This window comes from Thunnus albacares, chromosome 2, assembly GCF_914725855.1.
Source record: "Thunnus albacares chromosome 2, fThuAlb1.1, whole genome shotgun sequence".
NCBI lineage: Eukaryota > Metazoa > Chordata > Actinopteri > Scombriformes > Scombridae > Thunnus > Thunnus albacares.
Window position 1 is genome coordinate 14,903,486 of NC_058107.1, and position 21,901 is coordinate 14,925,386.

The 21,901-nt window shown below is 40.2% G+C and overlaps 1 protein-coding gene across 2 annotated transcripts in view; it reads left to right on the plus strand.

Annotated features, from left to right (window-relative positions):
• The window catches only part of LOC122993548 (tetratricopeptide repeat protein 28-like), a 168,814-nt gene that overhangs the window by 4,031 nt on the left and 142,882 nt on the right, over nucleotides 1-21,901 (plus strand). The gene's annotated exons all lie outside the window — the stretch shown is intronic.

Genomic DNA, 21,901 nt, shown 5'->3' on the forward strand with positions numbered 1-21,901 from the left:
CTCAGAGATCACTGGGAGACCAATTCCTCTCAGTGATAGAAATGCATTGATTTCATGATTTAGCATGGGGAGATACTTTTTTCTTTCGAGAGAGAGATTGATGATAATGTGGTAGAGTGGTATTGATGAAAATTTGTCGCTACCAATGATGCATCAGAGGCCACCTCTTCTTTGATCTGAGGTCATGCATCTTCAGATGCTAAGGTAGGTTTCTTCTTCTGTGACAAAATGTGTCATTACAGCAAGAACTGAGATTGTCACTTTATATTATGTATAAAGCAATGTTTGTGTGCCTGCTGCATCGTCCTATGATCAAAGATATATTAAGATGGATTTTTCAAAAGTAAATTATGAATTATGATGCCATGAATGAATGATGAAGACCTGCCACAAGTGCAGTCATTGTTGCAACTAATGTTTGCTACAGTTCCTTATTTCTGTCTTGGTATGAATATAAATGGAGGTGTAGGTGGTATTTTGGATGTGTTTCAGTCTGTATGCTTTTGCTCGTGTCATTTGATATTACCAGTTATATAACAATAGTCTCCCCTCCATGTTGTCACTTCTCTGTCTGGAACATCTGTGCTTTAACATTGAGGGTTAGGGTACATCTTGTTCATTTGTGAGAGATTTCACTGAGGCCAGCGAGGCCAAACTATAATTGAAAATCACTGCCAAAATCATTTTGCTTTCACTTCTTTTTATGCTATCCAAGTACAATGAACTCTTTGTGGTCTGACTGGGGGATGGTTGGCTTAATCTAGGCAGTGTAGCTGTGCTTATTCTTGGATCCTTGACTTCCTGACGGGCAGACCCAGGTGGTGAGGTTAGGCGGACACACCTCTTCTACCCTCACCCTTAACACCGGAGCACCTCAGGGCTGCGTTTTGAGTCCCCTGCTGTACACACATGACTGTGTAACCACTCTCGACTCCAACACCATCATCAAGTTTCCTGACGACACAGCTGTGGTGTGCCTGATCACAGATAACAATGAAAAGGTCTACCTGAAGCTGACCTGATCTGCTGGTGTCAACAACCTATTCCTGAACGTCAGCATGACTAAGGAGCTGATAGTGGACTTTGGGAAGAAGCAGGGGAGGAAATACACCCCCCTTAACATCAATGAGTCCTCAGTGGAGAGAGTGGACAGCTTCAAGTACCTTAGTGTCAACATCGCCAAGGGCCTGACCTTGGCGCTGCATACTGACTCAGTGGTGAGAAAGGCAAGGCAGAGACTGTTTTACCTCAGATGCTTGAGGAAATTCTGGGTATCCCCTGAAATACTGAGGAATTTCCTGACAGGGAACATCACTGCCTGGTACAGAAACAGCACCGAACAGGACCACAAGGTCCTGGAAGGAGTGGTTCGTTCAGCACACATAAAATTCAACATACAATAGGCAGTGCTCTACCCCACCTAAAGGATATTTGCACCAGGTGCTGTACGAAGGCTAGGAGAATCATTAAGGATCCCAACCACCAGGATAACAGCCTTTTCTCCCTGCTGTGACTGGGAAGAAGGTACCGGTTACATCAGGCCGGCACTGAGAGGCTCAGGAAGAACTTGTACCCTCAGGCCACTAGGTTCTTAAATGAGGTCACTGCCTAAGACCCCCCTGGCTCCCCTCCAATCATTCACATATATTTACTACTATTCCTATTCTATTTTAACTCTTTTTAATACACAAATTGAAAGAACTGGGTTGATTATATTTCACTGAGATTGAATCTTATATGATAATGTGACAAATACACTTGATCGATCGCTTGATTGATTGATTTAATGCCTGACAGCTTTGACTCTGAACAACTGAAGTTTGTGTTAGCGGGCTCAATGTATAGCCCGACCCTTGTGTTTTTACTTTTGTAACATGAGGCAGAGGGATTAATATGTCTGTAGTGTCACTGACAATTAAAACAGAGGGCTTATGTTTTAAATTAGTTTTCTTGAACCACCACTAGGGGTCAGTCTTGTCAAATAGGAAGGCTGCTGTGGTTTCAAGGAAAGCTAAATGTTCATCATGACTGACTTTTATGTCAGATCCAGAAATGTACTTAAACATCTATCAGCACAGCCACCTTTTATGGGAACTGGCTCTCCTATGTGATTAATGTCCAGGTGAAGGTCAAGGTCACAACAAATCCATCCTCCAATTTTCTTCTCTGATATGTCAGAAAAATTACATTAAGCTTCAAATAAATTCTGATCTTGCAATCAGGATTAATCCTTTTCTATCAGTGTGCTACAGTATACAGTAGTATGCATTATACGAACAGTGTTATGTATTACAGGTCCTGTATTCAGTTCCTTCAAAGAATTGATTAGTAATGGTGGTCGTGACACTTATAGCGGTGGCCTCTGGGAAAGAGAGGTTTGGTGTTACACAGTCCATCTGCTATGGCTGGATGTTGGATGGGGGAACTGGGATTAAATCATAGGAGTGTGCTGGCATTTAGATCCTGTGTGAGTACATAATATCATCAATCATACCTCCCTTTGACCGCACTTCTGGATTGGCTCGTCAAACAGTGACAGGCATGGTTTTGCTGCCCCAAGCACCAGTGAGCAGCCCACCCTACTGAAGCCCACAGCCAGCCTGTGAAGGAACCCCCTGTCTAATCTGTCAGCTTTCCTTGCTGTAAGTGCCAGAAAACACATTCTGAAAGAAGAAAGAAAATGTGTGGTTTAATGACCCAAGACAGCTTTGGGCCCTTTGTACCTCACCCTCTTACTGAATATAAAAAGCTTAAATGAGAACAAAATAGGGTGTCATTTCATAGACAATGAGCACACACTTGTGTGTGTCTGTTCATATTTTGTCTCAAAATGTCTTTGTGGGAAAGCAACTGAGAGAAAATGTGTGGTGTATAATCAAGTTTCTTTGCCTATGCTTGATTAATTTTAATTGTAATTGGAATAATACTATATCAAACTCTCTGTATCAAACTTGAGATAACACGTTTTGATGGACATATGTTTTAGCTTTTATTTTCAGAGAGTATTTTGTTATTCTGTGTTCACCCATCACACCCGCAAGTGCTTTTTAGGCGTATACAAGTGACTGAGAGGACAATACATTTTCTAGATGTATTCCCTGCCTATTCTGCTCCTCCATCTGGTCCCTCCCTCTCAACACTGCTGTTCCAGTGACATGTTAAACAAACCTCTCTGCTATCAGTCCCATTCTCCAGCTTGAGAGCTGACAGGAGAGTTCCCAGGGAACCAAAATACGACTGGCACTGCAGTGCCAGGGGAAACATCTCTATCATTTGCATATCTTCTGATTATAGGTTATGATGGTGCCTATCAAGGGTATTCTGTCTCTTCAAGTGTTTATTGCCAAAGTTGCTGCTGACACCCACTCATAATGATGGTGAAAACCCATCAAACCTCGTTTCCCAGATGAGGCAGTAACATCTTTTTTTTTCCAGTGCATGCCATCGCTTGCATTCATTTTTCTTTTTCATCAATATAAAAATGTCCGTTTCCATCCCTGCGGAGGGGCCTTTGGTTTAAATGAGACAATGAGTGTTTGCATTGGAAAAGGTCATGGTATGTGGAGTGCTGAAAGGGGACTTTAATTACAGCTGCAGCATATCCAGTAATTGTGTAAGGAATGGATGCTGATTCCCCAATGTGACATAAAGCTTCTTTCTCCTGCAGTGCTGGGTGATGACACTGGCTTTTGCTGTTACTGTCCAATGCATGGAATAGGAAGAAAAGGATCATGTGTGATTTGAAGACCTCATCTCTTGCCACTTGTAGCGGTGGTCTGCTTTTCATGTGGATGAAAACCACCGGGGTGTAATGCTCCCCTGTTGGTATGACAGTCCGTTAAACCAGCTCTCATCTGATCTCTGTGTGTGTAAAGAATAAAGAACCTGGCTTTTGATCTCATGTGGAGAGCGGTTATAGCCCTTGTACCTTTCTTCTTGCTTTCATTTGCACCATCTGAAATATTTATCTCATAATATCTCAGTGACCTGTTCTATTTTGATACCTCGCAGTGAAGCTGCAGTAAGTGGGCTAAAATATGTGGGTGTTTTGATTTATAGAACAAAGACCATGAAGTAGATGACCTATTTGTTTTAATGTAGTATGATAGCACTGTGAGTTATACAGTAATTTGTGTGTTTTCAGTGTAGAGTTTGTCCTCTTTTACATTGTTAACTTTGAAATTGTGAAATATATGGCAGCCATCCTACTGAGTAGCAAACAATCAAACTAAGATATTTTTCATTTTCTGTCTTCCATTTTTTGTCCTGTGCAGTTGTAGATTTCCCCCGACAGTAATTCATTCTTAAAAAAAGGCAATCACCAAACGGCTATTTTGAGCTTCCTCACCAGCTATTTTAACAAATTCAACTAGAAAGATAAGATATATAGTAGATTATACTACATGATAATTCTCTTACATGTACTATGTTGGGACCATGTTATGTATCAATGTATATTCATAATTTAACTTGATACATATTTATGATTAGCCTGATTTGGTTTGGAAGAACTGAATGCAACCTGCATACCTGCCCGTAGTTATGAATAGTTATAAAATATGAATGCCTCTAGTTAGTCATGAGAATACTGTCATAGACTGCAGAGACTCATTATAATATTGTGCAGAGAAAGTTGTTCACCACCTACAGGATCATTCTCAAATCAGATGCAGTGCTTCTTGCCTTTGCTGTGCTTCAAATCACAGGGTTACAGTGAAAAATGGGACACAGAAGCTTGTATGCAACTATACTTCACAAGTTGCCGCTTGACAGACCAGCCATATTTCATGATTGTAATCGTCAGATGTAATTACTGATGACTTGAAGTTTTCAGAGGATCCTAGACATTTAAATTTGAGTGGTGAGCCTGATGTAGAGCAGGTTTCATACACATGGAAGGCCAGAAAAATGTGTGAATTGCAAAACACAAATTACCTCCCTGAAATTATAGAGTAAGATTGAGCTGGATGGAGGAAAAGTGTTCAATCCTTTGACTGAATACTAGATCCTAGTAGATCAATACAGTCCTTTTATTAGATTCTCCCCATGTGGGTATTGATGCAGCTGATTAAAGCAACTTTAATTTGATTTAAATTGTCTTAAAAACACCACAGTACCAGAAGGTTGGTTCATGCCTTCAATTTTAGTTATCTGTAATCTCAATGTTCATGATCGTAGACATAGAGTTATTATGACAATACGCATCCCCTGCTGGCCCTCTTCAGAAGATGTGGGTTTTGGGTTAAAATAAGGTCTTCCCGCCAGTTTCCCCTCTCCCCCTGCTCCATGTGCTGTTTTCCACCGTAGCTTGAGTGCTCACCATGGAGAGAGTAGAGTCATGAACCACTAATAAGAGGGTTCCGTTTTGCTTCTACCCAGCCGAGGCTTGAACTAATGAACAAATCAAATGAATGGCATGTAATTATAGGCCAGAGAGAGCGGTACGGACAGAGGGTTGGCGCTAGCGGGCACAAACCTGAAATTATTTGTCTGGAAAATCTGTGAAATGAGCGGGAGCAGTTAAATTCTGTCTTTTTCCTTTAGAAGGCCTTGTGGCTAGGCAGCACTGCACATATGCACGAGCTATGATGGAGGGAAAGTGACCACACACACACACACAAAAGTCTGCTGTTTTGATTTCAACTGCACTTCCTTGGCAGCTGTGTCACTCTTTACGCAAATGAGATGTAACTAATCCGGTGCCTCAGTTGTCTGTTTGGTAAGCAGTGCTGCTCTTTTCTTAGTCGGTATCCACAACAGAGTTTTGCCTCATCGTAGAGACGTCATTCTAATGAAAAACTTGTCTTTCTTTCTACCCTGTTTGATTAGTATTTTGTATTGTATGTGATAGTAGTATGCAACATACATTCATCTGAGCTACTGCATTGTTATGAACCTGATATATGCAATTTGCATCAGAAATCACATCCCTTTTTTCAGTGTGATACCACACTCCAAATTAAAAACATGCTGTTAGAATAAGCTCATATTTTTCTACTATGCCTTCCTTCAACAGTATGTCTGTTGAATTTTAGCTGGTAATACAGCTTAGACACAACACATAGATTATATCAGTAACATGAATTGCAACTCTATTTTCAGTCTACTAACTCAATATACTGTTGATGTGTTCAGTGTTTTTTCCTTTTTTTTCTTACAATTGGGAATGGCTGATTCCAAATCCCACTTACCCAGGTCGCTGTGATGGTGGCCAAGTGGTTTTCCTCTCTGCCACCCAGGCGCCCCACCAAATTGTAGCGTTTAGTAAAATTTAATCTGCTTTCAAGAAACACCAGACGCACGCACATAAAAAGGAGATGAAAATTGGCCCATCTTTTCTGTTTTACGCTAACCATAAGATGTGTACGGTGTATTTTCGATGCTTTGCTGAATCTTACAAAGTGCACAAAGAATAGGTTTTCAATGTTGGATGATGTAATGCGGTTTGATGTGTGTGTGTGTGGGATGACCTCCCTCTCACCCCACAGCTGTCTGTCTCTAGACTGTCCTGGGGGCATGCATGAGTCAGAGCTGGGAGCTGATGTCACCCTGATAATAATCCATCAACACCCTATCAACACCTACTGGTCACCTCACACAGATAGATCATTTCAGACTATCCTCCCCCAAAACATATTGGATCCAACATCAGTGTGTGTGTGGGCTTGTTATTGTCTTGGCTAATTTAGTCAGTGTTGAACTTTCAGAGTGTTAGTTTTGTATAAATCTTTTCCTTTTGTTATGCCATTTTGCAGATAAGCAATTCAGAAAATTAAATGCTGAGGTCTCTTTGTCCCAAAAGAAATAAGGCGTGTCAAAGCCTGGGTAAGCACCTCAAACAAGAATCTTTCAATCATGTTAAAGAATGTCTGCGACTTCAGAAAGCTTTTTCCCTCTGGATACATCAATTGATTACCAGCTTAATAGCTTTTTGCTTGCTATTACATGGCAACAAATGTCAAAAGACCCAGAGAAAGCAAGCTCATTGCCATGCTCGTGGCATAACAGCCTGCCGCTGATAGTGGATCAGCTTTACAAGCCTGAGGAAATGAGGAAAACAATTGCACCTTGCTCCTAGCACATAACCTCCTGGGTTATACAGATGATCTTTTTTATGCCTCCGTGCCGGCGACAGACGTGGTCGGAGGCATTATGTTTTCGGGTTGTTCGTCCATCTGTCCGTCCGTCCTATTCAGTTATGAACGCGGTATCTCAGGAACGCCTGGAGAAAATTTCTTCATATTTGGCACAAACGTCCACTTGGACTCAAGGATGAACTGATTGGATTTTGGTGGTCAAAGGTCACGGTCACTGTAACCTCACAAAACATGTTTTTGGCCATAACTCAAGAATTCATACACTAGTTATGACAAAGTTTCACATAAAATGTCTAACAGGATAAAATGATGAAGTGATGACATTTTATATCCAAAAGGTCAGCTTCACTGTGACATCATAATGTTCTGCAAAAATACTTTCCAGGCCATTATTTAACACCATAACTCAGGAACAGAAGGGGAGGTTGTGACAATATCTCACATTTGGCGTCTTTGCAGCAACATCAATATCTGAAGCATCGTCTACTGTCATGGCTACAACAGTGTGCTATCATTTTTATTGGCCAAGCATGTGAACACATACAAGGAAAATACACTTAATACTTTTTATTAAATTCCTTCAAAGTCTTCACTACAAATATTATGAGTCTGGACAGACATGGATGTAAACTGCAACTCGACTGGCTGGCAGAGGCATACAACCGCAAGGCGGTATTTTTAGTTTTTCTTCCAGAGGTTCATCTCACTGTCAGCCTCATAGTGTGCTGGCCCCTCCCACCTGGGAGCTTGGCAAAATTCGAGCCGAGACCTGGATGTCTCCAGAATTAGCACAGCCTGACTCTCCTGCAGGGAGGAAGCGCTCCCTTTGGGGAAATGGTGTAGAGCGGAGAGCAACCTGCAAGAAGCCCATTAGTATACACTGCATAAGCACGGCAAGATGAATAGCAGAGCTGAGAGGTTTTTCCACCCTGATCTGCTTCCTGATCCTGTCATTCTCACCTCTGAACTTTAGGTGATTAGCACACACTCATTTTTCTTTTGTGCCAGAGCCAGGAGCTGTGTCAGAATATTACCATGCAGATTAGATGTATAATATCATAGATGTATTGTTATACGTATCTTTCACCTCTTTAAGGAGGTGCAAGGTTTGGTCTGTGGTCACGCCTAATGGAAAGTGTTCCTCTCCTAGTATGTGGTGTGTTTCATGCAGCACCTATTCATGATGTAACCTCCTTCCCTGAATGAGTCATATGTCCTGGTTCCTCACAGAGAAATAAATTGGTAAGGGTAAGGGTGCCACTAATTTTGTTTCCAGGCTGTTTCTGTGGCTGACCAGCATCTTTGGAAAGAAGAATAGCAGTAGTTTGAGAAAATCAGCACAGAGTACTTAAAATACATGAAAAAGGGGCCAAGGGTTGAGTCTTGGTGTGTGGCACACATTTTTCTGAGTTACTTCTCTGTTTATCTCCTTTTCTCAACATTTACTTTTTGTTGTCATCACAGTTTAACAGTTTGTGAGTCCTCATCTGAATCTGAACACAGCTAAAACATAAGAAAAGTCATTCTGTTGTTCTTCATAAACCTGTTACCTGATTGTATTGTAGATGACCTAAAATATATACTGTTCAAGTGACCTGAATTAAGACTGTAGTGAATCTCCACCCAAAATATAACTTAATATAATAATTAATATAATAATATATTAATATAACTCAAATCTTCACCCTCTGTAGGCTTGAAATATTTTACAGCTGTGGTCTGCATGTTGTACAGCAGTTAAAATCTCTATACAAACTTTTCAGATCACTTCTGCAGATAATCCAATTCTCTTCTGTCCATCCATTCTCAGCATGTTCCAAACAGTCATACTTTTACCAAAAAATGGTTAAATAGACAGATATTAAGTAGCACTGTGGTCCTCGTTAAAGCCTTGAATCTCTTAATGTAAGTAGCATATTTATGTCCTTAAAAATACATTTACAAAACTTTTTTGTCCACATGTAAACTGCTTGAACTCTTCCTTTTTTATTGGTGCATCACTACCTTTTACATGGCATTAAACCTACCGATTGTTGACATGCATTGCCAGTTACAGTCACCAGAGACATATACTATGTTACCCCTATGCTAATGATGCTCATGTTGTGTGCATGGTGGTGAAGTATGATATACAATATGTGGAAAAATTCCACAAGGTACTGTATCTTTAAGTGCAATAAGGGTGATAAGAACATCTTTTCTCATTATTACAAATCAGAACATTACTTTGCAAATCACAGTATATGCACCAGTGTAAAATGTCAGTGCACATTAATAGGATGCATTTATTCAATAATATGTCACTTAAAATCTGTCGTTGTTTCATTCAGAAGCAATCAATTGATGTATCAGCAAAAAAACAAAGTCCTAATTGTCAATGTTGCTCATGTGGAACCAGAACATGAAATGTAATCAAGCTTTGGTTTAAGTATGACCTAATTTTGTCTGTTAAGTGAGTGCAGCATAGTCACAATTTTTCTGTAATTACTGACTTAACAGGCATGTCGTATATGATTAATGATAGATGATTCCTAATAAATAATGGATGTTTGGAAGGAAGTCTGGAACAAAGAATGCAATATGCACAATATTATGTTAGCTTGCTTCTGTGATACTCAGATTTTGTCCTGAGACGGTAAGTAGGACCATTTAATATTCAAATCCTACCTAGTGAAAGATGAATCTTCTTTTTCTGACTAAATGTCTTGGTGTGTAATGGCCTCCAGCCTAATTCATTCTTCTAAAGTGCTCCTTCTAGATCTCGGGGCTCGTTTTTAGGCAGCTAAATTACTCACTTGTGTCAGGTTATTACAATTAGCTGTTTGAGTGCCTATACTGTCGTGTCTTACCTAGATACTTTCCTCTAATTCTTTCTCTCCATAATGGGTTTTACAGGGAAATGCACCCGCAACAACAACAGCAGCAGCAGCAAAATGGAAATGCCTGGGGAGATATATTAGCTGAAAAACCGTGGAATGCAGGTGGTGTATTTATGTGTGCAAAGCTGACAAATGCCTTCTGTGGTTATGGATACAATCTCTGTATTTGACCAGAGGCTGAGCCGTTCCAGTCAGGCGTTAAAAATCACATACACATGTTCTCAAACAGAACTCGAGTATGTTGCTGTTTTAATGAGTTGAACAATCAAATAGACACTCTGCACCCTGAAAAATTTAAACCTCCGTTCAGTGGAACACTGAGACATCTTTAGCCCTGATAATAGCTACCTCACCTTGTTGCTGTGATTCAACAAGAAACCTGTAGAGACCTTTGTTGCATCAGTTTGTGTTGAAGTTGACTTTGCAGACAGTGGTGCTTTGCGCTCCTTTTTGTTGACATTTTATCCATGTTCATCTCAAAGCTGCTTAATGGGCATAATATATGCAAAAATCTGGCCACCCTTTGACAAATAACATATTTTTTAATTGAAAAATGTAAACACAGTCTCTATAGGATATGGAAAAAACACAATATTTTCAGCAAACAATAATGCGTAGTTACTTTTTATGTCATAAATTGAACAAAGATAAAAATAAATAAATAAATAAAAACATCATTGTGGCATTTGCAAAAGTTTGGGCACCCTACATAGTCAGTACTTAGTAAAACCCCCTCTGGCAGATATCACAGCTTGCGAACGCCAGCTAAACGTCTTTCATTTCTTGTATTTGGGATTTTCTCCCATTCTTCCTTGGAAAAGGCTTCTAGTTCTGCAATATTCTTGGTTAGTCTTGCATGCACAGCTCTTTTATGATCTACCCACAGATTTTCAATTATATTTAAGTCAGGGGACTGTGAAGGCCATTCCAAAACCTTCAGCTTGCGTCTCTTGAGGTAGTCCATGGTGGATTTCGAGGTATGTTTAGGATCATTATCCTGTTGTAGAAACCATCCTCTTTTCAGTTTCAGCTTTTTTTTACAGACGGTGTGATGTTTGCTTCCAGAATTTACTGGTATTTAGTGGTATTCATTCTTCCCTCCACCCGTGCAATGTTTCCTGTGCCTCTGGCTGCAACACAACCCCAAAGAATGATAGATCCACCATGAAATGCGGCTCCTTTTTTACTCCAAACATACCTCTGCTGATTGTGGCCAAAGAGTTCTATTTTAACTTCATCAGTCCACAGCACTTGTTTCAAAAACGCATTGGGCTTCTGTAGATGTTCCGTTGCATACTGCTGACGTTGGATTTTATGATGAGGACGCAGATAAGGTTTTCTTCTTCTGACTCTTCCATGAAGGTCTTGTTTGTAGCATCGCTGCACATGGAACAGTGCACCACCACTCCTGAGTCTGCTAAATCTTCCTACAGGTTTTTTTGTAGTCAAATGGGGGTTTTGATTTGCCTTCCTGACCAGCATACGAGCAGTTCTCTCTGAGTGTTTTCTTGGTCTTCCAGATCTTATCTTGACCTCCACAGTTGCCCTAAACTGCCATCTCTTAGTACATTTCACACTGTGGAAACTGCAAGCTGACAATGCTTTGCTATCTTCTTGTAGCCTTCCCCTGCATTGCAGGCATCAGTAACTTTCATTTTCAGAGTCTTACATAGCTGCTTAGAGGAACCCATTGTTGCTGAGTGTTCGCACAAGGTTTGAAGAGTCAGAATATTTGTAAAGCTTTGAAACCAGCATCAGCTGACATTTCCTTATGACAATTGTTGACATGCCTCAGGCCTAGCGGGCTGATTAATGTCTGAGACCTTGTAAAAAGAATCTGAGACTAAAGAACTCGTATGCATTAATGTTTGCAGAAAATGTTGTGTTTTTCCATATCCTAGACAGGCTGTGTTTACATATTTTCAATTTAAAAAATCACCAAAATCTGTTATTTGTCAATGGGTGGCCATACTTTTGCATACAATTGTATAGGGGACTGTTGTGGCTGGGTCATTAACATCTTTTCACCTAAATGTTCATCAAACCTTTCCTGGATGATTCTTGCACCTTGACAAGGGCATTACTTCTCTGAACAGGTGTGTTTGATGAACCCATCGACCTGTGTAGTTTACACTCTTATTCTACCATCATGGTGATATAGTTGGAAGAAGCATTAATAAGACTGGGCAACCTTACTGAGGGTTCTTGGCCCACAGGAAATGCCCTCTGCAGTTTACCACAAAGAGGTATCCCGCCTGGTCATCTGGTGGTATACCCTGTACAGGAGTGCAATGGATATCATTTTGGGAATATTCCACCATTGTGGTCATGTTTACTCTCTATTACTTGTGGCCCGAATCATCTGACGTCTCCAACTTTCACCAGCCTCCTCCCACATAGCAAACGTTTTGAAGCGTCTTGTATTCTGGTCTTTTCATTATACAAATTCAAGATTGCTGCCTTTTGAAAATTCTCACATTTTACAATTTTGGCAGGTCTCAAACCAGCTTTTCTCGAACCCATAATCAAGCCTTTTTCAAAGTCTAAGTTTAAGCCCATTTTTGTTAACCCATTGACATGCAAAGCAAGGGTGGAATTGGAGTTTCTGCTGTATGCACCTGTTTATGTAGCGATACATATGCAAATGTGAAATATAGTATGTCTAGAGTGGGGCCAGGGGTAACTTGACTGTCTTCATTTGCATAACACCAAGTCATTTCCCAACAATAGGAGAAAAACTGTGCATTAACCCCTTAATATACACTTTGCCCCTTTTTGCCCCATGAGTAGCTTTACAGTCTCTTCTTATTCCAAACTTTCTAACAGTGTCATATTTATCATAGACACTGACATGTTTTTGTGGTTGCATCATTCCATCAAATGGAAATATTTTAGATGTTTTGTGTACCACTGTACCCAAATGTCCCTGAAATGTAGCCCAACTAATTTGGTATCTTTGGAAACTGTCGGTTTTCAACATTATTGTTTGCCTGCACAGCATGAATTTCTGTTGACTCACTCACCAATACGTCAGTAACATTTTTGACCAATAGACGTAATGTACTCCCTTTAACCATAATTCATTGTTATGGGAACAAATGTACCTGGGCTCCATCTTTGCCTCTTTCATATGCCTCAACTACCCCTTTGCACCATGACTTTCACAAAATATGTAGTACTCACTGACAATATCACAAAGACTTGGCTTAAAGAGTTGTTTTACCCAAATTACAAAAAAACCCAAACTTAATTGATCCTTTACTCCTGATATCTTCAGCAAATCCAGATACTAGGTTGGCAAGGTGTTCGTTTTCTATGAAAATGAAGAAGGCGGCACAAATAATGCAAATGAGCTCACATTTATCTACAGTATTGGATTGTTAAACTAATACTGAGATACAACAGTTCCTTAACCATAATGACTCTGTCCAAGCCTCAAGCTAACGATTGGACAGTCGCCCTGGGCAACCAGACTTTTACTGCTGCCAGCCACTTCGTTTGGTCTGATTGCTGCTGTCGTTAAAAATCCTCTTTATTCTTGTTGTTCAGTGTAGAATATGCCAACAACCTCTAATCATCAATAATAAGCTGTTTTCATGGACAAAATTTTGCATTGTCACAGCAGGAAAAGCAGGGGTGTAAATAATAAAATTAATTTAGCTGCATCAGTTTTTCACGCTGCCTCACTGTGGCACTGTAATGATTTGCTGGGATACTTGAATGGAATGGAGCCGTCGTTAATGTCATGAGTAAAACTTGTGCTTTTCCTCCAATGACAAGTCAAAATCTTGAAAAAAAAGGCCTATCCATATGGTGAGCTAGAAAATGGGAGGCAGACAGTGCCACATCAGGTGAACAGTATATGTAGCAAAATTGAATGCAGAAAAAATACAACTGAAAGTCAAACATTTTAACGTTCACTATGTTCCCCAAATACAAAGAACCCTGCTCATCCTCCTCGTTTACAGATCAAAAACAGCTCTACAGGAGATAATTATACTTCCCATTATTGTTAACTCTAATAATAATTACCTTGCAAATGAATAATCTTAAATTAGTATGCTAAAGTTTGTCTATCAGTTTATATTACTTTGTTGAATTAGGGAGGCTGAGTCACTTGAAATTGGTTTTATTTATACCTGTGAAAAAAATGTATAATTTTGACTTAGCAATGTAGTCAATAGTGATTCTGTTAATGTTAATTCTCCTGTCTACTTCAATACATGTAGATACCATAAGTTATTCATGGCTGAAAGAAATGAAAGGTTAAGCATTACTAGCAGGGGAATAAACATTGAATTGTCTGCACACATCTAATTGTTACAATTCCCCATACGGCCATTGGAGCAGGTGGTGAGTCAACATTCAACAGCGCAATGACAATCAGCAAATGTCATGTTACACTGATGCTATTTTACTCACAAAACCAGGTTATGTCATTACTGCAATAATTGAAACAATTGATCCTGAGGAGGGGGAGGAGGATAATGATGCTGATGTGAACATCAGTTATGTCCACCCCTATCCAGACAGGTGGCATCCTGCAGGCGCAGCAGAGCTGTCCATATGTATGCATGGTGTGTTCCAAACACATTTCTCAATCTGTAAATGCTACTACCATTTAAATCCTCAGACGTTAGAGTTCCTGCCTTCTTCTCTTCCACTCTCATTCAGTTGCATGATGAAGCCTATATTCTGTTCGGGTTATGAGAAGTAAAGCATGCTAGGTGTTAGCTGCGCTGAGACTGTCATTCAAATCACAATTATTCTTACTAAGTTGTCTGTAACAACAAATGTGAGTTGTGTTGTTGTTTTATGATTTATAATAGATTCAGACTTTCAAAGCTTGTTAGTTCTCTACAACTTTATTTATAGGACTGCTGAAATAAATGTGTCAAATTAAGCTCGGAGAATTGTTCCATCCATAATTGCGGTCTGGTGAGACCCAGAGTTTCTGTTTATTATTGATTAATGCTACCTAATTAGCGCTTGGCACCTAACTATGTTGGTTAAATGATGTAAGTTTGTGAAAGACAATCTGAAAGCTGTAAAAAGAATATTATTAAAGAAACATGATTTGCTTGTTCAAGACTTTGTAGCTGAACAAGACCTCCACAGTTGTAATTGGAGCAGACATCACTTGTGCTTGTAGTTGCTTACATTATAGACACATATGCCTTGACCAATCACATTTGGGATACGGTGGTGTGTAGAAGCCTAGTCAAGGTTTTAACAGGGACTATGCACTGGCTGTGCCCTTGTAAAACAGCTCACAGACAGTAGTTAGAGGCACTAAAATCTTTACCCAGCAAAACAAACCACCTACCAGGTTATTAGGAGGATACCAGTGCAAAGCAGGTATTTTTAGAGCAGAGGTGAAGCAGTCCAATCAATCACTTGAACTGTGCCTGTGCAGCAGTGCGAATTTTCCCCACTGCTCATCCTATCAAATCTTTCCAGAAAACATTGTTCTGCAACATTATTCCTCACTTGTTATTTGACACAAAAACAAGAAACATTTTTACACATGTGATGTTTTCTTCTGTATTTGCATTTTCTGCTGTGCAACGCTCTTCTCAATGTGTTGAATGTGTTTATTCTGGTTTGGTAAGATGTATTGCAGAGGCTCTTTGGGGTTGAGTAAGCCACATGAAATTCTCTCCTCTGTTGTGTCAAAGAACACGTGTGAAATGACCCACATGAAAAATGAGGCCACAACCTTCATAGTGCCCAGAGCCCTGGGAAACTCATATCTAACAATGAGCTGAAAACAGGATACTGGTTGGGAAGTTTGTCAACAAAGCTCGGAAATGACCTCTCTCATTTGTCAGGGTCACAGCCGTAGCCACGATAATCAAAACACTGTTTTTGCTTCTTACTTGTTTGGCCCAAATTGACGTAAACATTGACTATCATGGCTCGTGTATCAGCACATGACATCACACAGGAATATTTTTAGTGATGATTTTCATATCATGAATTGAGCCCGCAACTCATGACACATAGTTACAGTGTCTTCAGTGAACATAACGTATAGTGCTGTAAGACGTTTTATCTGCATATTCATAGGAGATATTGTGAAGACTCATCTTGCTGTACACTGATCCATTTTTGAAGCTGACATGTTTTAATTACAAAGTTTATATCCAGTGAGCACGTTGGAATGTAGAACTATTTATCCCATATTATCATAGTTTATGTCTCAGGCTTTCCAAAATTTGTTTACAGATACACAAACACTGAGTATCATAATGAAATATAAATGTATTGAGGATCAGAATGTTTCTAATTACTTCCACAGTTTTCATTGACTCATAAATAGAATAAATTACGAATTTACCCTAGGCATTGGCATGGTTATTTATGATACAGTCTCCTTTCGATTTCATCTATGTACTTCATGTAATTGCATATTTGCATCCGCAGCACCACCGCAGCTCTCTCTTCCCCGAGCAACACTTATGGCACAACACATTCATTCATGCCACATGGGATTTTACCGTTATGAAGTCTGTGGTTATACAACATTACATTACTGGGGTGTGTTTTTGGAGACACTCAGTTTTCATTTCAGGCAAAATAGGGCAACAAATGTATTGTATGTGTACTTTATCGTTCTCTATGCTGCTATTGTGCATTTTATGTGATTTTATTTTTCTGCATTTATGTTTGTGCTAGTGCACACCTTGCTGTTAGCTGTCTGGCTTCTGAAATAAGAAACATTTTAATTCCTTTGTAAGTCCTTGGCATAGTTGATATTATATCAAAGCATAATTAGAGAAGATACTTATGAGGCTGTGCAGAACACTCAGGGGAATTAAAATCTCTTTTGTCTGACACATTCGATTAATAAATAAGCATGTTTGGCAAATTGGGCACGGTGGTGGACGAGCTGGTAGGTCTGCAGAGGTCAATGCAACCTCACTGCTGGATTGTATTGTATTTTTACATCCTTAGTGAAATGTCGAAGGTTTCCAGTTGCGTGGTCTAAATTCTGCAGAAAGCCTTAGAGCAATGCAAAGCTTAATCACTTCTGATAATTCACTAGAGGTTATGTACAAAGAGTCTCTCCTTTCATTTCACTGCTGTGTACTCCACAAAGAACTCCGGAGCTGACGGAAAGTGTTCATATCGGAGAAGAAACTGCCTTAACTCTTCTCTGATCCACACACTAATGAACTGTCTCCTTCACTTGTTGATGAGACCCTACCTGACGTGTAATTACAAGTAGAAGTATGTTCAGATTTTCTTTGTTTTGTTTCAGTGTCTCACATTCTTTTGCCACATTTAGTTAGATACTGTTTTATGACAGAGTGACTCAGACTTGTTTATTAGGCTAAAGCTGTTTTGTGATATTCTGATAGAAAACTGATGTGGATATAATTGAATCCAACGGCTTTGCTGAAGCTAAAAATGGCTAGTTTGCTGCCAATACTGGCAATAACAGGGATAACGCTCTGGTCGCATTGCTTTGACTCTGATCTTTGTCGATCTATTCCCTCGATGAATCGTAAGTCATTGTTTGATTGCTCTGCCGTTTCTTCATCTTTATATCTGCTGCTCTTGTATTATGGTCAATACCCTGAACCTTTTGGTTTCATTTCACAGAGATGGTTCCATTATGACAAGCGAAATGTAATCCACATGTGTGTGTGTACGTGTGCATGTGTGTCTGTATCTGTGTGGGAATGTTGAGCAAAACCTATGCAGACATTGAGGACACAAACTGAGCTTCAAGTGGAATACAATAAACGCGCAACTGTATTTATGTTTCTTTGGATAGAAACACAGTTTTCATCTGTCTCCTCCCCTGTTTGACAAAGAGTTTTCTACTGAGTGATAATGCTGTCCTGATTTTTAGCTGTGCTAGCAGCATGGCTCTGGGGATATTGGCAAGTCAGTCTTGCTTGTTTGTTGGTCTTTGGTCCAGACTGAAATATATCAACAACTATTGGATGGATTGCCATGATCCCCAGAGGATAAATCTCAATGAATGTCAATCAATTTGGTGATCCCCTGACCTTTCCTCTGGTGCCACCATGCGGTTGACATTTGTGGTTTTAAGTGAAAATATCTCAACAACTATTGGATGGATTGCCATGAAAAAATTGATACATACTGTGCATTCATGTCCCATTTATGGATGAATGTCTTGATCCCATAACTTTCTCTCAAGCGCCATCATCAAGTCAAAATTGCAATTTGTCCAATACTTAGATTAATGACCAAATACCTGCAAAACGAATGGCTTTCCCATTAGTCTCAGGTGCATTTTATGCTAATTAGCATGCTAACACTCACCAAACTAAGATGGTGATCATGACAAACCTGCTAAACATCAGCATGTGAGCATTTTCATTGTGGGCATGTTGTCACGCAAGCGTTGGCATTTAGCTCAAAGCAGGAAAAAGGCAATCACAGTATGAAAATATTCTGTGTTTGAGATTTTATCACACCCAGGGTTGTCACACCATCTGTGGTCACTGATTGGGTGATTGGCTGGTTACCTTACCATATCAGTTGGTTTTGATTGGCTATGATGTGGCTTGAGACTGTGTGATGTGGCTGTGTCAACCTCTGCTCTGATCCTTCAACAGGAGGAAGGCAGGGCGCGTTTCATTCTCTTATATAAGGTCGGTTTTATTGGATGTGGCAGACTAATAAAGAGTCTTACTTTGGAGTTGAGGTGAGGGGTCAAAACTGGTGATAAGGGTGTAGATGAGGAGGGATAGGGTTTTTTTTTCCACATATCTGTGTGTGTGAGTGTGAATGTGCGTCTTTTGGGCCTTGGCTCATATTCCACAAATCCTCAGGGGACAGAGGGGAGAACTGGACCGAGATTACAGCGTCTCAACACCGTGTTCCTGTCACTCACAGAGAAACACTTCCTGTGCTCCCCCACTTTTGAAAGAGTCTGAGAAGCATATGAGACGCACAGAAGGGTCAGGGGTGATGATGAAGAGATACTGGACTGTTATCACAGAAAAATATAATTTTTCAGGTGACACCTTATAAGAAAGATGAGACTAACCTATTTCTTGTTCTGATGTTTTATGCAGATAATGTACACGGTCTCATTAGTCTATAACATCACAGCACCCTGAAAAACATTGTTTACCAGACAGCTTTCTGAGTAAGTGTTTGTTGACTCCCACATTGTGGGTTGAGCACTTATTTAAGAGCCACTCACTGCTTCATTTTTATGTTAATGTTGACAGTGTGCTCATGCAATGTGCACATAAGATGTGTTTATGTTAGGATATGAAGTTGTCATATTGCTTTCATTAAATCCATTCAATCGAGTGGCATAGAAAACTATCATTCCAGGTTAACAGGTGGAGGAACAGTTGACCGCTGGGATAATTTTCCTTATAATAAGAAGGTAAATTAATCTTGGTTTAGCAGTAATATGCGGTAAACCACGTTTTCTATGTGCTGTTATGAACCCTCTGTGCCTGTGTGCACATCCATATGCAACATAGTGTACATGTTTCATTATTTGGTGGAGCTGGGGCAATCGCTGCTTTTTAGCTTCATGGCTATGTGACACACATTTTAACTCCATAGATTGCTCAGTCCTTAGTGGAGGTGGTGGTACATGTTCCATATCTGTTTCCTGTGGTGTGTATGCTGTTGTTGTGGGGGCTACAGGCATATAGGGGGTTCCACTAATTAGGACCTTTCTGCAGATTTTGTGGCATTTTTATTCTGGCAGTTCCCTTGGCGGCCTTTTTATTTTTTTTAAAAAAAGCCCCTTTACATAGTCATGCATTATTCACAACACAGGTGTCAATCTCACCCTTGGCGACATTAGCTCACAACACGGCAAGCTCCACTACAGAACTAGCCCCCACTCACAGCAGTGCAATGCATGTAATAGTACACATGAGGGTAGCTGAAGTTGCCAACAGATGCTTGTTGATCAAATTGCGTTTTTTGGACACCATTTTACCTAATGTTTGTCCTGTCAGAATTCAGTTATTTTCTTTTTTCTAAAATGAGAGTATATTCTGGCACATTATTAACCATATTTATCTGTTAAAGCATTTTTGCACTTAATACGTCCCTATTAATAAATCTATAGGGGCAGAATTAGGACAGAGACCTGGCCACTCGTCACTCTGTGTTTCACTGTTATAATGCCTCCCCACCTGTAGCGGAGTGAGCGGGGGGGGGGGCAGAGGGGGCGGCTGATCAATCTATGGCGCTGTCCATGCCACTACAGGTCCTCACCCTTTTGAATAGGCCATGTATAGTGTTATATGCCGCTGTTATATGCCGCTGTGTCTATTTTATGTTTATTTTATTCCCGTGTAAGAAAGACATGTTACTGAGACAGTTCACCTGGCCTGTCTGCGTTCAGCACCACCGGCGATAGACAGCGACAGTCTGTGTGTTCCCCTGTCTATCAATGGTGGTGCGGAACCGTTCGTCAATCGATCTATGTAGAGCACCGTGTGCTGTCCTCGGTGCAGAAACATTTGAACCCGACTGGTAACCTGTTTTTTTTTTTTTATTCTTCAGAACAAGTTTGTCCAACAAAGTGGCTTCACTGTATGTTTTCTTAGACATAGGTTTGCTTGGCTCAATAAGTGACAACTTGTGTTTTTGAATAGGATATATCAGCTATTTTACAGTTGTGAATTTTAAAATGACTTTTTCAGAAGGGCCCATTGAGAATGCTCCGCCCCCCCGTGCTGAGAGTCTAGCTCCGCCCCTGCTCCCCACTTAATGATGTGGTAATTACTGCCACAACTGGCTGCCAAATTACCTTTAATTTTCTATATAATTGCTTTTTTTTAAATAACTGATTAAATAGATAATAAAAGTAAAGTGCCATACTTATTAGTATTTTCTTTTCTTCATGTTTTTTCACATTATGTTATGTCTCCCACACCAGCCAGTCAATTCAGTGAGATGGAGGTATTGCAGGGCATGTTCTTCCCTAATAAACAGCTCTCTGTATTTGTCTAATTTCTCCTTATTAATGTGGTCGCGTCTGGAGCACAGCCGCTAGGTTGAAGTATTAGAAGGCCCTAATTTGCCCTGCAGAGGCATTGTTGTACGAGGATAGGGGAAGAGACAAGGGCGTCATCATTAATATTTCATAATTTAATCATACCTCTTGCTCTAGTTTGCCTGTAAGGGAAAATGTGTGTGTTCTTGTTTACATGTGTTCAAGGCTACAAGAGAGGTCGAGATAGTAAAAGTCAGTTAGACAGGACAAAAGATAAATTGAAGTGTTTGTGCAGTTTCAGATCTTGCTTGTTTGTCAAATTTTGCAGAAGGGTGAAGTCACCTTCGTCTGCCCTGAGTGACACTGAATCAGTTCTGGTGGACAATCCATCACCTCGCTGTGGCGGCCTGGTCAATGAGGGTCACTTCTGAGCAGTTACCTGTTAACACAGCTAATGGAGGTCCGTATTTGCATAAGCCTGAGTACTCAGGACTGGAGCTGGATAGCAGACAAGCTGGGCGGGGCCTTTCTCATTGTACAAATGAGACCATTCATCACAGCTTTGTTTGCCTGTATGCTCCTTCTCATGAACAATTAATGCGCTGCAGACATTTTAGTGCTTCTCTGTTCTACCTTTATCTTACCTTCCCTCGCTTTGTCTGACTTTCGAGGACTGTCACTGCAGCACTAACCCCTCCTGCTGATTGTAACGTTAGGTCCATTTATTAATTTTGTCTTTCCTTGCTGAGGCTGGTCTTGCTTTTCCTTGACAGCCAAAGGGCTTTAGCACATAAAGCCTTTAGATTTTCCCTCTGTGGCTTACCTGTTTCAATGTTAGCTGGCTGCTGTGTCGTGCCAGTGATGCGCTCCAGGCATTATCTGATACCTCAGATAACTGTGTTTTATGTTGCAAAGTTTCAAGCACAAGATTAAGGTCTCCACTCTACTCAGCAAGATTTATCATAAAG